Source organism: Pteropus vampyrus, unplaced genomic scaffold, assembly GCF_000151845.1.
Source record: "Pteropus vampyrus isolate Shadow unplaced genomic scaffold, Pvam_2.0 Scaffold332, whole genome shotgun sequence".
NCBI lineage: Eukaryota > Metazoa > Chordata > Mammalia > Chiroptera > Pteropodidae > Pteropus > Pteropus vampyrus.
In genome coordinates this window covers 689,095-711,078 of record NW_011889113.1, presented here as the reverse complement: position 1 = coordinate 711,078, position 21,984 = coordinate 689,095, and the positions used below count along the sequence as shown (strand labels likewise).

The 21,984-nt window shown below is 40.0% G+C and overlaps 1 long non-coding RNA gene across 1 annotated transcript in view; it reads left to right on the top strand.

Moving 5' to 3' along the window:
• Positions 1–3,113: 3,113 nt before the first annotated feature.
• Positions 3,114–21,984, top strand: part of LOC111730727 — a 31,221-nt gene continuing 12,350 nt past the window's right edge. Inside the window, exon 1 of the long non-coding RNA XR_002776800.1 lies at positions 3,114–3,297. This is a non-coding gene — a long non-coding RNA (uncharacterized LOC111730727). The remainder of the gene's footprint in view (positions 3,298–21,984) is intronic.

The following is a 21,984-nucleotide window of genomic DNA, read 5'->3' as shown; positions in this document are numbered from 1 at the left end:
GCATGCCATTCTGAGTAGGGTGATGAAATCTTGTGCCATCCTGCTCCATTCTGCCCAGGATGAGATTTATCTCTTTGTCCGGTGCATCCACACTGTACACACTACCCATCCCTTAGTCACTCAGTAGCCATCTTGATTATCAAATTGATTATCAGAGAGAGAGAGAGAGAGAGAGAAAGAGACTACATTCATATAACTTTTATTACAGTATATTGTTATAATTTTTAAATTTTATTTATAGTTGTTGTTAATCTCTTACTGTGCCTGATTTATAAATTAAGCTTTATCATAGGTATGTATGTATAGAAAGAAACAGTATATAAAGGGTTCCACACTATTCACAGTTCCACTGGGAGTCTTGGAACATAGTCCCTGTAGATAACGGGGGACTACTACATATGTCTCCATTTATATGACGTTATCAAAATGACAAAATTAAAGAGATGAGAAACAGATTAGTGGTTGGCAGGGGTTCGGGATGGAAGGTCAACATGATTATAAAGTGGTGGCACAAGGAAGTTCTTTGTGGTGATGGCACAGTTCTGTTATCTGATTACAGAACTGGTGGTTACAGGAATCTATGGGTATGATTAAATGACACGTAAATATACACACACACACCAATGTCAATGTTTTGGTTTCGGTGCTGTATTTATGTGAGCTGTAACATCAGTGGGCACTAAATGAAGGACATATGGGATCTCTGTAGTATCTTTGCAACTTCCTGTAACTATGTAATTATTGCAAAACAAAAACTTAAATGTTATTATTATTTGATGTGGGGTAGAGCAGAAGCATCAGGGAAAGCAGGGAATGAGGGGGGCTCTGAGGGTCAGGTGGAGTTGTGGCTCTTTCCGGTGGTCTTCTGGCTTCTTTGGTGTTCTTGATAGTATTTGCTGCTCCTTCCGAACTTCTGTAGTTGTGTGAGGCTTCTCACCCTTTAATAATAATAGAAGACGCTGATGAAGGCAAACAATATGTAGAGTCCACAGAATTTGCTGACAGAGCTGATGTGGGATATAACAGAAAAAGGAGTTAGAGATTACTTCAAGAGTTTTGTCTTGAGCAACCAAAAGAATTGAGTTGCAGTTAACTAGTAAAGGAGCTAATCTGGGGGCATATATATTGAGAGTTCAGTTTTAGACATGATAAGTTTAAGATGCCTATTTGACATTTTTGGAAGTCATCGGCATAAAAAAAAAAAAAGGTATTTCAAGCTATACATCTAGATGAAATTACCAACGGAGTGAATATGGATAGAAAAGAGAATTCAAGCTGAACTGGGTTACTCCAACATTTAGAGATTTCAGAGATGGAGCCAAAGCAGAAAAGAAGATCAGGAAGGAGTGTCTAGACAGGTCCAAAAAAATCTGGGAGAGTGAAGTGTCCACAGCGCCAGTTGGGGAGGCATTAGAGGAAGTTAGCTATCACCTGTTTCAAAAGATGCTCTAATGTCAAGGAGACAAAGATAGAGACTGGACCATAGCTTTATCAACATAGAGGACATTGGGGTCCCCGGTGGAGTTTTGAGGGTAAAAAATATGACTGGAGTGGATGCAAGACATAACAGAAGAGTTCAGTTAAAAACACTGTTCATGACAGCTCCTGGAGAACCTTGTTATAGAGGGAAAGACAAAACATAGAAGTAACTGGGGAGAGGATTTTTTTTTTTTTTTAATCTTTTTTAAGATGGGAGGCAAAGAACATAGTGATTCTGATGGAAATATCTAGTATAAGAATGAAAATTTGATGCCACAAAAAAGAGAGAATAGCGGAGGAAATGTTCTAGAGGAGGCAGAAAGTTCTGAGACAGAGGGCCAGGTGGAAGAGTTAGCCTTTTGCTGGAGAGCAGGAGAGACTAAGGGTGCAGATGTAAATGAATGGGACATGAGTGTGGAGGTGCGAGCTTATGGGAATTCTCTTCGGATAGATTCTGTTTTCCAGTGAAAGAGTAAGTGAGGTCACAGCAGCTGAGGGTGAGAATGAATAAGGGGAGCAGGATGTTTGAGAAGAAAGGAGAAAGTGAGAAAACTAGAAGAAGAAATGCAGCAGGGGAACCGAATATGCTTCTTGGGCAGCACAAAGTGTCCAGCTGAGTGAGGGATCTTGGACGTGTGGTTTTCCAGTGCGCCTTCATTCAGGGGCAGTGTGTGTGTTGTACGCAGTGAGGTCTCTGTGCCATAAGTTCGATGTGTTTATCACGGCAAGAAATGTACTTCTATTTAGGCAATAATTCGGCAATTCACGCAACCCCTGTGATCTCAAGTCTCTTTTAACCCTTTGAGTTGAGAGGTTAATTTTGAAATTGTAGATTTTGGAAGAAAGAGAAAGAAGAGAGGGGGTGTCTCATGAAAGGAGGTTTGGATATCAGAATCGGGAGAACAGAAAATAGAAGAGCTGCTTGTTTCATCAGCTAAGGAACTTGTGAAAGGATTTTAAGTCATTGACATGGAAACAATGACAGTTTTACCTAAACAGAATAGTTGGAGTATTTTTACTTGTGTTACATTCATTCGAACAAATATTTATTGGGAATCTAGTATAGGGCCAGGCACTGCACTACGTCCCAGGGATGGTCACTGGCCTCGGGGAGCTCTAGGTACTGTGGAAGCAGAAATGTGAAAAGTGTGTTAAGTGTAAGGATGCAAGGATAGAAACACACATTTGGGAATCAGGAAGGGAGGCACTGGAATCCCATCTGAGCAGTGGGTGGGAGTGATTCAGGAAGATGCTGAGCAGGAGATGCTGGAATTGAGATTTACGAGAGGATGGAGGTATAGCCAGGTGATAGGGATGGGGTGGGGGGAAGAAAGACATTTCATACAGAGGGTGAGAGCAAAGGTGAAAGGGTAGAAGAGAAGATGACCTGGGAAATAAGGGCTACATGGGAGAGTCCATAGGGCTAGTGATCAAAGGGCCTAGATGGAAAGACCAAAACCGAGAGGAGCCATGGGTGAGTAAGGGAGAGGAGACGGGCAGGAGAAGGGCTTTGACCCTGGGGATCTGAATTTTATTGCTAACGCATGTTAATGCTGCATGTGCTTGCAAGGCCGGCTGGGACTTAGGAGGAGAAGAGGAACTGACCAAGAAGGAAATGAGGAGGGGAAGGGAAGAATGTTGCTTCCTGACAGTGGCAGCTGGGATCGTCCCCAGCGAGGGAGATCCAGTGCTGGTCCTGCCTTTGCTTCTCAGTCTGAATCAGAGTTTGCACAACTTGTCAGTGAGCCAGGGTGTTGTGGCAGAGACCTGGACTAGACACTAGGAGATTGGCTTCTGTCTCTGATGTGAACTCACTGGGTAAGTTATTTTCTGCTGGGCCCTATTTTCATCATCTGTGAAACTAGGCAGTTGGACCTGAAGTCATTTCTAAATGAGTCATTTCTAAAGAATGTTCTTTTGTGCTAAATGTTAAATATTAAGGACTTCGAGGATATCACCTTTCATTCCCTACTCACCGCTACAGTGCTAGGCCGCTGTCATGCCAGTGAACTATTCTAACCCAGGCCTCTGGCAGAGTGCCTTTGTGACCCATCTGGGTTTGTCCTCTTATTTTCCTGTCACTTAGTGTTACTGATTGCCATAGAAGAGGATCTGGCAGTTTCACAGAGAGGGCGATGACCTCTAACACTTGCGGGTGGATGATCTTAGAGGAATGAGGAATGTGTGTAATAATGACACAGATGATGACGAAGACGGTAATGATGATGATAGTGATTCTAATAGCTAATGTTTACTGATGGCCTATGTTTTTAAACATAGATTATCATATTGAATTTCCACAACAGACCTTTGATGTAAGCATTTCCATTTTCTACATTTAACAGATGAGAAAACAGGTATAGAGAGTAACTTTCTCAAAGTCGCACAGCATTTGCATCCATGTAGTCTGACCACGGGCCTACACGTCAGCATCACAGTAGGCTGCCTTTCTGAGAAGGAATGGAAACTCTGTGTGGAGACTCAGAGCTGCGTTCGAGGGTGTGAGTAGAGGAGAGAAAGGGGAAAGAAGGGTGAGGGTTGGGGAGTACATCGTTCTTGCGGTTTCATGGTCGGCTCCCAAATATCTAATGCTGCCAGGAGTTATCCTTTCTGTCATTTGACTTTCAATTTTTTAAACATATGCATTGCAAGATGGAAATGGTGGCTGTACCAGCAGCAAAATGACTTTCTAGGGGGTAAAGCTTTTCAGCTCAGCTAAAATAGCAGAGGGAGATTAGAACCTGCACTTCTCGCTTGCCCTTCCTCACCAGCTCTGGAGGGCACCTCCCTGTTCCTTCAGCCCTTTTTAGCCAGACAGGAAACTGGCCATCACATGACATGTTTTGTCATGTGGATCTGTTTACAGAAAGGAAACACGTTATTTGGAAACAATTATAAGCTGATTCTGTAACCATTCATATCACATATGGTAATCTGCTTTTGTGTTATAATTGACAGTTTGCAAAGTACTCTCACATTATAATTATAGTTATTTATTGAGCGCCTGCTATGTGCCAAGTACGGTGCTAGGCAGTTTTACATGTGTTATTTTCCTTAATCCTTATGACAACCCTTTCAGGTTGCTTTCATTCTCTCCGTTTTACAATTGAGGAGACTGAGACACAAAAGTTAAATGAGTTGTTCAAAGTCACATGGCCAGTGTACCGGGAATTTGACGCAGGCTAAAATGACCTATTATAAAACAGGATGCAGATTTCCTGTTTGTTATAAGGAAATTTCCCTTGTAGGTTAAGTTCAAGATGTGGTAACAGGACTGTTGTTAGTTTTTGATTTTACCAGTAACTCTAACTACAACTCTTTCATTCCTCAGAAAGCAAAACCTTCTCTATTCAACAAGAGATCTTTAATGCTTTTCAGGTCTTTTCTCTAGAATGCCGTGAATCATTTCTGTAAATAATTATCCCTTTATTGCAGAAGTCCTAAAAAGAGGTCAATAAGTGAAGGAAAGAAGTGACACATTTCCTAAAATCTGCTTTCCTCTTTCAAGTTCTTTTCTGGCCGCTTCTTTTTCCTGTTGTGTAATCAGGCAATTCTTTGTCTGATGAGGCAAGATGGCACCCTCTTGCTAAAGACTTTTGGTGATTGATATTTGTTGACATGTTGGAGCTGAAATTAGGCCGAGGGCTCTCTGGGCAGCTTTAATCTCTGCGAAGTGCTTAGTGTACCCTTGATGCTCGATGTTGGTTAGCAATGATGACAATAAGGCAGATAACATCAGTTGTTCATGCTCCTCAGCTTCCTTCTGAGGGGAGGGAACAGACCAGCATGAAGCTGAAATGGTGGCCACTTCCCTGTTTAACTCAAGGCTCCCTGGGTGCTGCCTGTGGCTGTCCATCACCATTTGAATAATCTCTTGTACTAAGAATAGAGGAGCTAATTTAATTTCTACAGCACTACCAGAATCTGCATAACTCATTTTATGATGCTGTGGTTGCTTGCAATTGTCTTGCTACAGAATGAATAAGTATTTGGAAAATTTAATTCCCTGTAGTGATGCTGTTGTTCATATTCTGCCTTTAACTCTGCTGAATAACGTTACTCTCCCTCAGCCTCTAAGCTCTTTGGGAAGCCTCCATGTTTAAAAGTGATGCCAACCGTAGGGACGTGAGTGCTCTACGTGCTTTTCCTCGTGTTTTGTTTTCGGCACATTCTGCCTCCTGGCTTGCCCTGTGGCCCCAGGCGCCCATGTCATGCGGCTCCACAGTCTGGAATGTATCGTCTGATATCTGAGTTTTCTCACTGCTATAATTTCGGTTATTAAACGCAGTAGGAAATGTCTTTATCTCTGAAATTAAGAGTAAGCTTAGCGATTAAATGAACATATTTCTTGATATGTATAAATTTTGATATACTGAAAATGCCCAATTTTTAAGTAAAATGATACCCGTTTGGATCAAGAGACAGTCTAAAAGTATGTGACAGGTGGATTTGCCACCTTAGATAGATCATTCAGTTCAACTCTTGTTCGGGGCAGTGAGGGGTTCTGTTATGATCTATGCAAAGGTGCAGGGAACAAGAACCCCACTTTCCACATTCAGACAGGGTATTGTGCTCTGGAGAGGAGAGACCGCCTCTGGGATCTGGATTGGCTAGAATGTCTCTGGGGCTTCGGGATCCTTCACCAATATTTGGGATGGGGCCATGGGAAGTGACTTTGTACTCGTGGAGGATGGATCAGCTCTCAGGATATGTGGCCTGGAGAATGGGATGGTGCTTGGTGCATCCGGGGTGGAGTCCAGGCTTCTCGGAACATATGGTAGCTAATTTTGTGTGTCAACTTGTCTAGGCCATGGTGCCCAGTGGTTTAGTCAAACACAAGTATAAATAATGCTCTGAAGGTATATTTTTTAAAGACGTGACTAATATTTAAATCAGTATACTTTAAGTAAAGCAGATTGCTCTCCATAATGTGGGTGGGCCTCATCTAATCAGTAAAGAGAACAGACTGAGATCTGTGGAAGAGGAAAGAATTCTGCTCCCAGTCTAAATTCTGCTGCCTTTGGACTAAGGACTGCAGCATCAACTCCTGCTGGAATTTCCAGCCTGCCAGTCTGCCCTGAGGGATTTGGACTCACCAGTTCCTACAATCAGTTGAGCCAATTCCTTAAAATAAGTCCCTTTCTCTTTATGTATACATATCCTATTGATTCTATTTCTCTGGAGAGCCCTGACTAATACAGAATCCTACTGGCTCTGGGTTGAGACTTCCACATGTGTTCTTGGAATTGCTGGCAGAAACTTCACCTGGAGTTGTGGCCAGCCATGAGGATTCCAAGTGTGGCTGCCCTTCTAAAGTGAACACAAGTCCCCAGTTTACTCAGGCTGTCCTGCGATGTGGACTTTGGTGTCAGCGGATTACCGTTGCTCATGACCCTTTGGCTTCTAAGTCTCATGGGCGACAGATGGGTTGTTTGTGTTTGCAGACTGGGATTTATTAGCCTATTCAGGGTATATGACAATGTCTCTGCATCTCTGCTTCTTGTCTTAAGGATTAGTGGCTGTCCCGACAAAGGTGGGAAGTCTGTTTGGTAGGTAGCAGGGAAGATGTGGCAGGACAGGTAGCATATGTCAAAACCCGAAGATGTAGTGTACTTTTTTGAGGACAGGAAGGGATGAGGGTTGCTGTCGAAGATGGTAAGTGTAAGCTGTAATAAGTTAACCGATTAAGTTAGGACAAAGAAGGGTCAGTAAGGACAGAGGTGAAGACTGCAAGTCTTGAGAACTAAGCAGGAGGAAGTGGGAGAGAATTTCAAATAACGAGGCAAGAGGGCGATATCAGGCACAGAGGTCAAATGAAGACTGGCTTCATGACATATACTCTGCCATATGCAGGGAGGTTTGCCTACTAGACCAGCAGGACCACAACGGGTGATTAAAGTTTATCCAGATGAGATTAAATCCTTTCATTTTCCCCTAAGGGGTTGTTCTCTTTTCACCTTTTTACAGGTTTTCATTTAGTCAACTTGTCTGCTTGTCTTTAAGTTTCACCTAACGACAACCTTCATAAATGCGAATTTAGCCAGATAATTTGGAGGTGCTGGGGCATGTGTGTTGCATGCTTTTAAAGCCTCATAAACTCAGGGCTGGAAAGTGAACTTCCTATAGATATGGTAGATTTACCTTATGGCACCATGGGAAATTTATGTCTTGCCTTTAACTCAGTTGAATGCAATTGCTACCTTACTCTAAATAGATATTGCAGTGTAATTTTAAATATTAGTTAGAATGATTTTTGTTCATCCCTCAGACATTTTTATTAAATGTAAATGAGGGGAACTTTAGGTCATTCTCATTATATTTACACTTGAATTTTCAGTCTAGCTTTCCTATAAGAGCAAAGTTACATGGATTCTACCAAAGGTTTTGTCAATGGTATATAAAGGGAGGGATGGTGGAGCATCTGGGCAGTTTTTGTGGGGCCAGAAAAGATGCTGGAATAGATGACTCTATCTGCTCGAGTCTGTTTGAAAGGATGGTGTTAAGGAGTTGCAAATGTTAATGGGCGTGGGACCTTCGACCACTTGGGAGATATATAGGGGTGCTGAGTAACTGGTGACGAAAAGGACTATACATGATGTGGTCTCTGTTGCTTCCTGAGAAGAGCAGATGCAAATGTGACAAGCCCATGTGATTTGTCATACAACATGTCACCCAGTTATTTTGTCATTTTTGTCTGAGCTGTATGGTATATATTAAATGTGCTGCAGTCCGAATATGACTACACACTAGTGATTCTTGTGCCAACTAACAAGGTGGTGTAATAAACTACTAGAGATATCCCAACTTTTATACCTAAATCACAGAGCAACTTGGCCAATGGAAATAGAGGCCCAGTATCACTGAAATGGCAGAAGTCCTATTGCAACTCATCAATCCAGCTTTAGGATCGATCTAGACATTGGATTAGTTCGCATGGTTAAGATTGGTCCCAAGATTCAAGACAGGCTCCAGAAGTTACATTCTCTTAAGTTACTTGGAGCCAATTGCAAATTTCATGAGAAGTTTCAGAAAACTCTTCTCTTTAGGTATCAATTTCTGTATCAAAAAGGATGACATCTGTCTGTACATGACAGAGAACCTAATTTAAAGTTGTTTTAATACACATGGTATTTTCTCTAATGTAAAAAGTTAAGGAAAAAAAAAAAAGTTAAGAAAGCTGCTTTCTATGATGGTAAGGTGTATCCCCAAATCCTCAGTGGCCCTGGCTACTTCCTGCTCTCTGCTGTAAAATTTCCAAGGTGCAGCATTTATTCACATGGTCCCAAAGAGCTGCCACTGCTTTGGCCATCACTCCTGGTTTTAGGCAGTGGGATAGAGGATGGGCAAAGAAGGATATGCTCCTTCCCTCTGAGGACATTTCTCAGAAGTCAGACCCAATGCCTCTGGCAACCCCCACCCCCCTACCGCCCCCGCATTGACTAGAATGTAATCACTTGAGCACGCTGAGTTGCAAGGGATCTGGAAAATACACTCTTTATTCTCGGCGGCCAGGGGCCCAGCTACACATCAGTATTTAGTCACTAAGGAAGTAGGGGAGAAGAGATATTTTAGACAGCTAGCAGTCCCTTCCTTCTTTACGCCGCATGTTACTTGGTAATATTTAAATTTACACATTTTTAAATGTAAGAATTATTGAATAAGGAGAAAAAGGAAACCTGAGAATGAAAATTGAGGGAGTCACTGTGGAAAACAGTGTGGCGTTTCCTCAAAAAATTAAAAATAGAACTACCTTATGATTCAGCAATTCCACTTCTGGGCATATATCTGAAGGAAAGGCAAAGCTGTCTTGAAAAGATATCTGTACCCCATGTTCACTGCAGCATTATTTACAATAGCCAACCTATTATAAATAGGTTTCTAACCAATGGAAACAACCTAGATGTTCACTAAAACACAAATGGATAAACAACATGTAAAATATATACAGTGGAATATTATTTGGCCATGAAAAGAAGGAAATCCAGCCATTTGAAACAACATGCATGGATGTTGAGGGCATTATGCTAAGTCAAATAAATCAGATAGAGAAAGACAAATACTGTATGATCTCTCCTATGTGTGGAATCTTAAAAAATTGAACCCATAGAAACAGAGAACAGATTGATGGTTGCTAGAGGTGAGGGGATAGGGAAAATTGATGAAGGTTTTCATAAGATACAAACTTCTAGTTATAAGATAAAAAGTCCTATAGAACATGTAATGTACAGCATGGTGACTATAGTTAATAACACTGTTTTGTGTATTAGAAAGCTGCTAAGAGAGTAAATCTTAAAAGTTCTCATTACAAGAAAAAAATTGTAATTATGTGAGGTGATGGATGTTAATAATTTATTGTGGTGGTCATTTCTCAATATAAACATGTATAAAATCATGTTGTATACCTTAAACTAATACTATGTTATATGTCAATTATATCTCAATAACACTAAAAAAAAAAAAATAAATGGGGAGGGGAATTATTGGTTGTCTACCCTGTGCCAGGATGCGGTCAAGTCCCCCTGGGGAATTAAATATGGCTAAGACAGGATGCTATACAAGGCCATAAAAAGGAAGATATCATAGATTGTGAGACATAGTGTTATTTTATGTATCGTTAGGAGAGAAACTATTGCCAGTTTTAATTATTATAAACTTTCCATTGTTAGATACACTAACAATTTCAGAGATGTGTAATATGAAAAAATATGCCCCTTAGAATTAACGCAATTAAGTGCTTCGGAGTGCAGACTCTGATATCGGAGTTTGGGAGTGGCTTATTTCATCTCTCTAAACCTCAGCACCCTCATCTGTAAAATGAGCATCATATTAATTCCTCACTCATAATGTTGTGGAAGGACTAAATAAGATATTTCCCACGAAGCTTACAGCCCAATGTCAAACATACTGTAAGTGCTCACTAAATACTGGCATTTAGTGGTTTTAAGTAAGGTTCTTACCCTCCAAATGGCTTAGTGAAAGACATAGCTAACATAAGAGAGCCAACGAAAATAGGAAGGTGAATGGAAAAATTCCCCAGCCCATGTGGTCCAAGTGGGAAACTGGTATTTGGATGGGGGATGCTTTTCCAACTATGCAGAGACGCATGATTTGTTTGAAAGAGGTCAATCAGCTGGAAGAGTCCTTTTAAAATATTCCTAGGATAGCTAACATTTGTGATAAATATTAGGCCTGTTTAAACATTCTGACAAAAATCTCCCTAAGTAGCAGGGGAGAAATATTAACCATTAGACAACTCCCTTTTTTCTCACTTTCCCTTAATTGCCTACGGGGCCCCCAGCTGGGAAGTCAGCCCCTTCGGTCATTGGGAAGACTTCCATGTGTCTGAGGGAGTTAGAGGTTCCTCTTGACAGGAGACTTACAGACGTATTCTTCTAGAAAGTTCTTACGTTTTTACCCACGACTGGGCAGATGAGTTCCCAAGTAGAATTGTCCCTCAGGAGCAACTATCCCACAAAGATAGAGAAACTCCCATTTGTTTTCAAGGGAATGTTGACTGTTGCAAAAGAATGGAATCATCCCTCCAGAAAAAAGCTAATTATAATAAGTTTTATGGTTCTTTGAGAAAAGAACCTTTCTTCACACATTTTCTTTGCTATGTTTGATTTAGAGCAGAGAGCGTCTTCCTCAAGAGTGTTTATTCCTTTTGATTAAGTGGTGCCTACGACATTTATGGCCTAGAAGAGTAAAACATATCTATTATGTCTTAAATAAACAAACCAAATTAAAGCTTGCCAAGTTATCTCTTGAGAATTTTTGGTTTCTTAAAGTACCTCATCTGTTTAAGTTTGTGACAGAAAAGCTGAAAATCCCAATTTAAATATATAACTCAAAATGGTATTTTATTATATTCAGGGAAAATTTTTAAGTAGATTATTGTTGTTTAATAATGTCTTCATTTCTAAGTTTTATATTATGTAAAGGCTGGCCTTGGGGGACATGTTACTTATTAATAATATTCATACAAATATTTTCATTTGTATCTGTACAATCTGAATACTTCTTAGATTCCACAAGCTCATGGAAGTCACCAGGGTAAGGTAACTTTCACAGTAATAGTCTTCTTGTTCCATGGACCAACAGCTACTTCTTGTGAGAGGCAGGCCCTGATTTGTCAAGGTTCCTTTGTTACTTGAGGAATCCCCCAGAAGACCGAGGAGAAGAGGAATCCTTATAATGCAGTCATTGCCTGGAGGGCCTCTGTCCCTGTGCCCTGGCTGATGCTGACACCCTCACAGAAGCTGCTGTCTTGGCCACTCTGGTACTGTAGAGTGGCTCCTGCAGAGTGGCTCCTGCTTCTCTGCTTGGGATGCATCACTTGCCCTCGACCTCTAATGACCTGGAAGATCCATACTCTGAGTTGCCATGACCTAGAATTCTGACTCCTCACCCATGGTGTTTGTCTCATCCTTTGGTCAAAGAACTGATCTTTTTAGAGCCCAGTTCTCTCTTTCTTGGGCATGGGGTGAGTAGATGATGTCTCATAAACAGATTTCAAGAGATACAGTTGTTTCAGTTATATTGTCAAGTTCCCCAGTGGCGAAGTGGCAAAATTGGCACAGCAAGAGTGGCTTAGGGTCTTAGAGATATAGCTTTGCACATTAACACTTTTTTTCCACACATTTTTGTCTTTTTTAGGGTGCACAGGTAGTCCAGCTTCCAACATTTTTGAGGCCCAGGGAAAGAGTAAAAATAGAGGCCCACATATAAAAGTCTAAATATTTAACAGTATAAATCGAGTGAATATACTCTTAAATAAAATTTATCTTATCCTCTACCTTGACAAATATTTCTTCATTACAACAAAATTTCTATTTAAAAAATTTTAGCCTTTTTACTTTTCCTAAATCTATTTTTAAAAAATTTATTTATTTTTATTTTTTTCCCTGTTTGTTTTTTTTTTTAATTAAGTTTGTTGAGGTAACATTGGTTAATACAATTATATAATTTTCAAGTGTACATTATAATTTGACATCTATATATAAAATTTATTTCTTGATTACAGCTGACATGCAATATTATATTAATTTCAGGTGTACAAGATCAGGCATTTATATAACTTTCAAAGTGATCACCACAGTAAGTCTTATACCCACCCGATACCATATATAATTATTACAGTATTATTGACTATATTCTCTATGCTATATTTTATATCCCTGTGACTATTTATTTTGTATTTTCTATCATAATTTACCTTGTTTTCAACCACAATGACCTAAAGTATGAAAAAATAAAATGTAATTTTACTTACAGTATATAAAATTTGAATACATTAAAAATATCAATGAAAAATAAATGAGAACATTGAAAAATAAAATCTTCATATTTTATTTTCTGAGATATTATAAAAGATCTATTGAAATTAAGAGATAAAATTCAAATTGGAATTAATGAATATCATAAATTTTTATCAATGTTTAAAATAGAGCCGGCATTTTAATTTTCTGAACATAAATTAAATCACTGAACTATATCCATAAAAATGAAACTATTACTACTTCTAGTGTTTAATATCTACCTAGTAGCCAAAGTAGAGTAATGATATTTTGCTTCATCCTTGTTAGGTCTAGATGTTTATGTATAGTTTAAAAGTATAAACTTATATATGTGTGATATAAAAGTAACATGAAAAAGAAATAAAAATAAAAAAATAAAAGTAACATGAACTATTTAACAACGAAGATTGCTCCTCATCTTCCACGTACAACTGTTGTGAATGGTATGCTCATTTGTGAGTACCTCTGGAACATGAAGAAGAAAAACAATGGATGCTCAGTAGTCATGGGAAGTGATACCTCACGCAGGAACCCATTATATTCACAATATCAGAGAGGGTTATGATATATTGTTTAATTTGCTTTTCCCTTACGTAAACACTTTTCACTGTTCAACTCTTCCCTGCATTCTGAAGCACTGTCAGTCTCTGAGGCTGGCAGCGGTATAGCTCATCAGCCTTCAAAGCATGTGGATACAGTTGTCATTTCTTTTAAAGATGACAAGAAATGTGAGGAGTTTCCCTGGGGCTTGAATGGCATTCGTAACATGAGCAGATATTTAGGATTATGAATTGTGCTAAACTTCTGAGTCTTGAATCCCAAAAGACAGAGATACCCAAGTGTTCATTAGTGAATTCCTTTTGCTTAGGTTTAAGGGATGAGGCGCCACCCAGACAGTTTTAAAGGGTGTATGTCAGTGCATCTCCTGGCACTGTACCTGCCAGCGCTTTCCTTTTACATACTCAGGTCTTGAGCTACTTCTCGCCCGCCATGCCAGATTCTCTCCTCATTTCCAATGCTATACTCTGAGAGACTTGCCTGTCCTTCCCTGACATCTGGCTTTCTCTTGGCTTTTCCAGCAGACATATTTCTAATGTACCCAAATATCATTGTTGTCACAGTTTGAGTCCTCTCCAATGGACATGTGCCTAGAACCCTTTTGCATGTCCCTGAACATCCTGTGACAGTGAAAGACACTTTTTCTTAGGGTCTTAGGGAAGATCCTAAGTACTTCCAGGAGTGAGGCTTAAATCCACATGCTGATCCAACACAATCTCTGTTCCAGCCTGCAAAAGCATCCTGTCGCATTTAAATCATTATCTTTCTAAATAGTCTTTTCTCAGCACTGGTGGTCTAAAAAATAAAATGTTCCAGATATTAAATTAAATGATTTAAAGATAAACATGGTATTGTTAAGGGAACTTTATCGCTTTAGTCCTTGGTTCTGCTATTGATCTCACTTCCTCATAGGAGGTTTTCACCACCCATGTGTAAAAATAGAGACTGTTTCTCTTTCTTGGGCAACAGCCCTGGAACTTCTGGTCTTTGGTTTCTCTGAAAAGGTTACTTTCCTAGCTTGTCTATAGCCATGCCAAGCAGAACCCAAACAGATAATTTATGGTAAAAGTAGAGAATTCAGATTATTTATAGCCGAGACCAAGCATTTAACTTTCTAGGTATCACTCATCAGTTCTGTATTTCTCATCAGTTCTAAATTCTTTAGTCCTACTTCTTTAGTCATCTGTTACTTCAAAGTGATAGCACAGTTGTTGTTGGTTTTTTTTTTTTCATTTTCTCTCTTAAGTGTTAATTTCATATCCTCCTGAAGCCCTTCTTCCTTTCCACTTTCTCCACCTGCTACTTGGCAAGTTGAATAGTGGTTAGGGGCAGACTTTATATTTTAGCTCCACCACTTACTGAAATGTGACTTTGAGAAAATTACCCAAATTCTCTAAATGTCAAGTCTTCATTTATAAAATGGAGATTTTAATGCCTATTGCATAGAATGGTGGGAAGGATTACATGAGATAATACAGGTAAAGTACTTGGCAGAGATCTGACGTACCAAAGATACAAGGGCATGACATCTATGTGATCTGTCTTCCCTTTTTGTTGTCTCCAGGTTGTTATACAGGTTCACCTGAACATTGGCTCAATTGAAGGAAGAGAATTGAAGGGGAATTTCAAAGCTAAACAGAACCAACAGTTTTAAATAACCTGCAGGATATGATTTAAACATGAAAAATAGAGTTTTATACCTCCTCAGAGATATACTGCCTTAAGAAAAAAGAGAATTCTTTTGCAGATACTACCAAACCTTAATGAAATAAATATTGTCCTTCATTCTAGGTATAGTTTTTTTTTGGCACTATCTCCATTTCCAATAGAGTTGAAGTTAAGAAATTAATAGAACATTATCTGTATATAAAACACTAACAAGCGAGTCCCCCTCAAACCTCTAAAACAGAACATTCAAACCCAGTTCATCTGGCTCTCATGCTCTGTTAGTCCCCCACTCCCCAACCCTCTGCTTCCCCTGTCCCCAGCCTTCCAACTGTTAATTGACTGGGCAGGAAGGGTGGGCAGGCTGTGTGACGAACATGAGCTGCTAACCTGTGGTTTCTGGAATGAAAGAGTTCATACTTCGGTTATGAGGAAGCACTACTTTAGGTCCTGTGTGTAGTTTCCTACAAAACAAACACAAAAATAAACAAAAAAACCCCTCAAAACTGTACATTAAAGGAAATAAATCTTGAGATAAATGAAAAAAAAAAAAACAAACCCATTTTTTCAAAGCATTTGGTGCCCCGATGAGCAGAAAAATGACCCCTTTCTGGAATTAAAATAATTGAAGCTCTCTTTTAACATGTTAATTAGCATTCTCTGTTTGCTTCTTTTTGGATTTACTTGGCGTTCCTGAAAATTCTCGAAGTTTTCCCTCCCTCGTGGCTTTCATCTTGCTGTTCCCAGGCTGGAGTCCCTTGTCTCTACGTCTCCAAGAATACTAGTAGTTTGAGGTCTTCCTGGCATTTCTGTTCCTCCTCAGAACTCTCTTCCTTCTGCCTGCCTTCTCATTGTTCTCTAAATTGTTTCAGTTACATTTTAAACTGTGAAGGAGTAAGGACCATGTCTTGTATCTAAAATATGCCACATCCCTTACAGTGCCTGCTTATAGTTCTGGGCACATAATAGATATAAATTGAATACATTTATCTGATGGGTTGAAGATTTTCCTTTTACTTGACCAGAAAATAAGAAAAATTTGCCATGTCTTTTATCCTTTTCAAAATATAGTTGATAAGGTTTTGAGAAAAATCTCAGCTTCTCTTACGTTTTAAAAATCTCTCTGCTCATAGTATTCTCATGTTAATACAGGGCAGCCTCAGATAGTAAATGTTAGGTGTACTTTCATATACCATGGGGAAGGTGGAAAGATCCAAGTGAAATTAATCTGGAAACATGAGAGTGGTAGAGACATCAAACTAGAAAATAAATTCATAAACACTGTAGAGATTTTGTTGTTGCCCTGAAGAATCATCCCAAAAGTACTAGATAATGGCCTCGAATTCCCATGACACTAACCAAGCAGAACTTCTGAAAAATAATAGCTTTGGCTTGCCTGTTTTTCTTGAGGCAATAAAGAAAACAACATGTAAATGGATTGCAGTGCTCTGGCCAAAGGAAAAAGGAAAACCCAAACTCAGAGGGCCGTGAGTGCGAGACGACCTTTCTCCTTTTTTATCTGTTGCTGGTTGTGATTCAGGAAAGACAACGCTTCATGTTGTCTCTGCTAAACCTACAGTAACTTTCCTTTCCATTTTTAAAAATCTCTCAGCAGATGCTATCATCTGGAAAGCAAAACAAAACAAAAAAGCACAAACCTACAGATAATTCTCTCTCCATGTACTAAACCAGACATATTCTGAAGTCAGAAAAAAGCTAGCAATTCTTCTTTTTATTTCTCTAGGTCCAATGGTAGCTTTGAATATGTACTCATGTCTCTTAGAGTTTTCTTATTTTAAGGTATTTACATTATGTTATTTTTTCTTGTAAATCCACATCAGGCAATATTGATAAGAAGATAAGATACTAATTACCGCATAAATCATTGCAGTGGACACACAAATGAGGTTGTTGATAGATGGATCATTGAAAATGAAACACTATCATGTTCTGTTTTCTTGGAAGAATTGGCATTTGTATTAGAGAAGTAGGCTTGGTTTGTTCTGTTCCTGATTTAATCCTTCATTTTTCTCCTTCTCTCCTCACTTTCTTTCTATTTCTCCTTCCCTATTCTTAGTCTACTATGCAAAAAGTATGATGACCTCACTGTGTCTAGTATTTGCCCACTTAATATAGGAAGCAGGGCTCTGGCCTGGGTTTCTGCTTTCGTTAATATCTATTTCCATAGCTGTATTTTAGCTCATGAACACATAATCAAAAACATTTTTTTTTTTTTAGTTTGGCTCCCATGCTTAGCTCACTCAATATGATCATCTTTAATGTCTGACTCATCGTGTCACATATTTTCCACATATTTTAACATGACTTTTCCTCTAGTCCTTTTTGAATTAAATTTTATTGCTGTTTAGTTCTTGTTAATTATTCTTTTCAGGAATGGTGTCATATTAAGTAAAAAAAGAAAATGCCTGGGAAATACTTCGACATTTATAAGATATATTTTGATTTTGTAAGAAAATGGATGGGAATTTTTTTCATTCCCTGACCAACTATTTGAGAAAAATCAGAAAGTGGAAGCTAATTAGTGACTAATATATGTTCCGGTATGCAATGAGGAACACTAAGTAATCACTCTTGAAGCCCTTGGAGTTTGCCTACCATGATGGAGACCGATGACAAATAATAATGTATCTGTAATATTGTATCAATAATATAAGCTGGAGTTATGAATACCCTAAGTTTTGAAACTAGCTTTGAAACCCAAGTGTAATAGGAATAGAGGAAGTAAGAGAGCCAAGGACCCACCAAACATGTCAAACTTGGAATGAGGAAAGTGCCCAGGACCGTTTAGCTTGTAGAAGAAGAGATCGAGATGAGATGTGATGGAGGGAGCAGACGGTCCACATTGTCCCTCAAGGCCTTCTAGAAATAGTCTAGCAGAGGTTGGGTGACTAAACTTCAGGAATGTTACAAACAGAATTCTTTCACTGGGTGAGAATGTGCAGCCGATGATATCTGTTCGAAATGAGGAGAATTCCAAGTTGCTTAGTTGACAAAGGTATAAGATGTCACTGGGGCAGATGATGGAAGTCTGACACTGAGCTTTTTCAGTGGCTTGGAGCTCTGACCCCATTTCATGTAGTGGGTTTCCCTGCTTCCTGTTTGCTGTGAGTTGTGAGGTTGTGGTCCCCGGTGGTTGTCAGGGAAGTCTGCAAGCCTGCACCGGAAGAGTGGGCTGCAGGAAGCCTGGGAGGGGCACCCAGGCTGGGCTCAGCAAGCCAGCGTTTAATATTTTGATTGTTGTTACCAGGCCTATGTTATTCTTTCACTAGGATCACCAGAGTTTTCTTCTTGTGAATTTCAGAGAAGTCAGGAGGGTAAAGGTAAAAGCGTTTGTGGAGGTTGTCAAAGAACACCTTAGAAAAGCTACAGACCCCCTCAGTTGAGCTCCCGAGGACAGTGTGAAATAAATTAAAAAAAAAAAAAAATAAGCTGAGATATGTGTCATCCGGGGACTTGGCTGCCATGGAGGTTTTCACTCTATTGTCACTAAGGCATCATAGAAACAGCCTTTTCCTATAACGGCTTTGGTATAGCAAGCTAATGGGAAGAAAAGACAAGGATGGGCCTCGGAGGGTGAGCCAAATGGTATGAGAATTACATAGATGTATGGAAAAAAATTATTTTAGGATGGAAATTTGAAATATGGAAATTGGAAAGGAAAGAATAGACATTCTTTGGATGCCAACAGATCAAAGAACTAGGAAATGAGATCGACTTATAGAAACAAATACATATTGATTAAGTAAAATGAGAAACAATGGAAACACTTCTATCTCATCTAAAATAGGGGTCAGCCCTTCTTCTTGCTGTGCCTTATCTAATTTGTGAAATAGGATTTTCTCTTGGTGAAAGATGTATTGTCTGGCCTACCCATAACCTCCATGCTCTAGAAGTAGGCACTCTTGATATTCCTTATTTCAATCTAGGACCTGAATGGATCAATCATACTGATACCCACTTAAAGTAGACTTGATTATTTTTTAAAAAGTCAGTTAAAGATAGCTTTGTACTCAAAATATCATTTTGGTAGAAATCAGAAAGCTAACGAAGTCCATGAAGAAAACATATTTGTTTTGGTTTCCATTTTGACAAAATTAGATTTGAAACACAAAAACTAGACGCTGTTCTTAACCTTGCAAACTGGTAGTGACAGTAATAAAATACCTGTGAATGGTATGTTACAGCTAAGACAGAGACCAGTATAAGTCCCAGTTTCCTGGGGCGGGGAAAGAGGACTCATGCTTATTGAATGCCAATCTTGTGTCTGGCCCTGGGCTAAGCACTTGACATCTGTGATCTCATTCATGCATCACAGCCCTGAAATCAAGCATTATTATTGTTATTATTATTATTATTATTAATTTTAATTATTATGATTATACAAAAGAGGAAACTATGGTCCCATCACTTAGGAACAAAGAATAAATATGGATCATAATTTTTTAACTATATCCTCTGTTCATTGGGTCTCTGGGGCTGGGATTCAAACATAAGGTTTCTATAACTTGACTTTCAAGGGCATGAGATGTCTTTTGAGAAATTGACACCTCCTTTCTTCTGTGAGAGTCTATTGAAACCTTACACTTCCTACCATTGCCACTCCACTACCTGGATGTTATTTATTTCACTAAGGTGGTGAGAAAGTCTGGAGACCTTCAAGCCATAATGCTCGGACATCCTGAAACTTTAGCTGAAGCTCCTAATAGTGACACCTATTGAATCTCGATTAAGCCTGTATGTAGCTAGACCGTGGGACTACTCACCGAACCTTCTGTTGAGTCCTGGTAAGCAGCCCCCACACCTGTGGTGGAGAGCCCTGGAGTAGCAGCATGGACCCGAGGTCTCCCTCCTGGGAAGTCTTATCTTAGGGTACTGTTAGAGATGGCATTGTGTCCTCTCCCTGTCCTGAGGCACACATTGGAGCCCTAATCCCCAATGTGACTGAATTTGGAGACAGTCCAAATACTGTGAGGAAGTAATAAAAGATCAATAAGGTCGGTATTTGGTAGACAGAATGTCTTAATATAAAGGAAAAAGTATAAAGGTAAAAATTTCTTGGACCAATGCTGGGCAATGGTGGGGACATTTTAGGCAGGCGGGGTGGGGGTGCGGCTGGCTGTAGCTTAAAGATGTTCTTCAGATCTTCTCTCTCTCCCCTCTCCTCTGTCTGTGTTGGCCTCATTGTCAGGCAGCTACTACCCATTAGCATGGCAAAGACGACCACCAGCAGCTCTAGGAACACATAATCCTTTAAGCTAATGATCTCAGCAAAAGGACTATGCCTCACTCCTGACAGTTCCCAGGAATGGCTTTAATTGTCCTCTTGTATTAGTTTTCTAGGGCTGCCATAATAAAGTACCAAAGACAGGATAGCTTAAAACAACAGAAATTGGTTTTCCTAGTTATGGAGGCTAGCCTCATGCAATCAATCACATGATGGCGGAAGGACATATCATGAGAAAAATAACTCTGTTTGCTTCAAGAAATCTGTTATGGACCTGTTGCCAGTCCTGTGCTTACCTCACAGGAGGGGAGAAGTAAGGAGTGCCTAAGCTGAGAAAAGGGCCATGAAACCACAATATAGGGACCCTCACCACACGGACCTGCCAAGTCAAGTGATGTCAGGTTTTCCATAGATTATATTAGCTACTCTCTATCCCCTGGGGAAACCTGGGTAAGGAGTAGAAAGAAGCAAGAAGTTTCCTTTCCAAGCTTTCCCCAAGGGGAAACAAGTGTTAGAAGGCAAAAATGTAGGCACGCGTGTGTCCTTCCTCTGTGGACTGAGGCAAGAGTGTGGGCAGGGGGAGAGACATGTTATCTCCTGCAGTGGGAAGCAGCATGCCAGTGGGTGGTTTCAGAGGCCACTGAACTGAGGGCTGGGCAGATCCTATTGATGCCCCACCATATCCCTTCTGTCCATCCAGGAGATGGACTATTCAGACTTAGATGACTTTCTGCATCTCTCCACCTGTGCCAGCACTCTCTGAGAGTGGGAGGAGCATGGCAGACTGGCAGCTGCCCCAGGAGAAACTCTCATTGAAAGAAGGGTAGGAGTCAAGGGGTAAATGCTCTGCAGTAGGAGGATTCTGAGTGGATTCCACAGTCCTTCAGAAGTTGCCCAGAGGTTTAAACTGTAATTCCTCATAGCAGTAGTCCACGCATAACAGTTTTTACTGGTTTTCCTCTCTGCCTGGTCTCACTTCCCCACCATCTCACAGTACTTTCTGGAATCATATCCCAAAGCAATTCCTTGTACTCAAACCCTTGTTTTAGGTTCAGTTTTTGGGAGAAGCCCCCTGTATTAGTCTTCTCAGGCTGCCATAACAAACTACTATAGACTGGGTAGCTTAAGCAACAGAAATTTGTTTTTCACAATTCTGGAGGCTAGAAGTCCAAGGTCATGGTGCTGTGGGTGTTGGTTTCTGGTGAAGCCTCTCTCTCTGGCTCATAGAGGCCATCTTCTTGCTATGTTCTCACATGGCCTCTTCTCTGTGCCCACTACTGGCATAAGGCTCCACCAAAAGGCTGACCAAATACAGTTTAAAAAGGAAGGGATGACAGTACAAATGCATATTATTTTCCATTAGCACAAAAGGAAGGACAAGTAGAATTGGTATTTTATCCGTGGTGGGTGGAGGGGACAGAGAGCTAAGAGCACAGGCACTTCCATGGGCTTAGCTGATCGAGGTGCAGCGGCAGGACCCTGGGCAAATCTCACCCTACCCCAGCTCGCCCCATTGCTGTTCTGCAAAGACTCCATCCTGAAATGGTGTTTTCCTTTAGTGAATTTCCGTGGCAGCTCTTACTGGCAACAGCGTGTCCAGCACTTTCTCACTAATTGTTAATCGTGTGTTCTTGCTCTTGCTCCCTCAAAGACTAAGTTGCTTGAGGACAGGCACTGAAATCTTTCCCTCTCTTCCCACATCTCTCTCCTTTCTTTCTCCTCTTCCTGCTTTTACTTCTC